Below are 1,355 nucleotides of genomic sequence, written 5' to 3'. Positions count from 1 at the left end.
TCAAGGTCCTCCATACACACCAATTCATCTTCTTCTTCTTCTATATAAACCTCCATGACTTGAGCATTTTGGATTGACTCGATTTTTCGTGAAGGTGAATCCGAAAGCTTTTCTTGTACAAGCCTTGTTAATTTCCCTACTTGCGTACAAATACTTAAGATAGATTCTTTTAGTGCTCTAAGTATTGGCGTATGTAGCATCATGTCGTTTTTCGATAGCTTCCATGAATCTAAATAAAATTGACTCAAGAGCAGATATTTCCTTGGATTGAACTTGTTTATTTTGGTAGAGATCATGCTTAAGTTCTTGAATTTATTTAGCATCATGATCTCTCTTGTACTCCAACTCACAATCCTTAGTAGAATGGGGTCCTCCACAAGCTTCGAATCTATCTTGAATTGATCCTCCCATTTTTGTGATTTTTCCTTCCATTGCATCGAGCTTTGCAATAACTATACTGATAGCATCTTAACCTCCATCTTTAATTTATTTTCCTTTGGTGACATCCTTCGTTAATTTGTGATACTCTTTTGAATGTTTATCGAATTCTTCAATCAAAGATTTATTTGTTTTTGGATCCATATTTGTTGTTGACTCCATCATAAAATATTGAATTTTCTTGTTGCACATTGAATTCATGTTGAGGGCAATGTCATAAAAATCTCTTGTAACATTCCCAAGCTTCGTATAATGACTTCCCCTCTAACTGTTGAAAATTCTGGATATTTTTCTTTAGTTTCGCCAATTTTGAAGGAGGGGTAATCTGGTTAATGAATTCGGTCGTAAAATAAACCCATTTTGTTATGGCTCCAAAGGGAAGTGATTTAACCATTCCTTAGCTTGACCCTTCAATATAACCGACAAAATTCGAAGCATCACCACATCTTTACTCACGTTTTGTGCATTAAAATAATGTGAAACCTCTACCACCTCTTCTATATGCTCATAAGCATCCTTATGGTCCTTCCCATAAAAGGTAGTTCCCTTAACATATTAAGAATGTGCCTTGTTAGTTCAAACTTTGTCGTGGTTGGGATTTTTTGTGGATGAAGACCCCATCTATTGTTGTTCCTCATTTGTCACTTGTATTCTTTCATTGACATGGTTGTGATGTCCCTCATTTTTCTCTACTAAGATAAAACTAGAAAAACACACGCAAAAGGGACAAAAAAACAAATAAATTACAAACCAAATGAAGCCAGACCATAGTGTAGTGATGATAATCACGACATGGTTGTGTCTTAGAAAAAAAACTAATAAACGAATGCAACAAAAGTAACTTTTTGTGGTTTTTACCCCACAAAAAGGATCGAATAACTAAAAGAAATTAAACTAATAATCAAATAAGTTATTGT

At 34.2% G+C, this 1,355-nt stretch overlaps 1 non-coding gene across 1 annotated transcript; it reads left to right on the top strand.

Moving 5' to 3' along the window:
- The first annotated feature begins 632 nt into the window (after positions 1-632).
- LOC145071658 (small nucleolar RNA R71) lies at positions 633-739 on the top strand. The gene has a single exon (XR_013690664.1). It is a non-coding gene; the product is annotated as a small nucleolar RNA R71 (small nucleolar RNA).
- The last annotated feature ends 616 nt before the right edge of the window (positions 740-1,355 follow it).

The sequence above is a fragment of the Lactuca serriola genome, chromosome 8 (assembly GCF_051521515.1).
Source record: "Lactuca serriola cultivar US96UC23 chromosome 8, Lser_US96UC23_V15, whole genome shotgun sequence".
NCBI lineage: Eukaryota > Viridiplantae > Streptophyta > Magnoliopsida > Asterales > Asteraceae > Lactuca > Lactuca serriola.
This window is presented reverse-complemented; position numbering and strand designations above follow the sequence as displayed.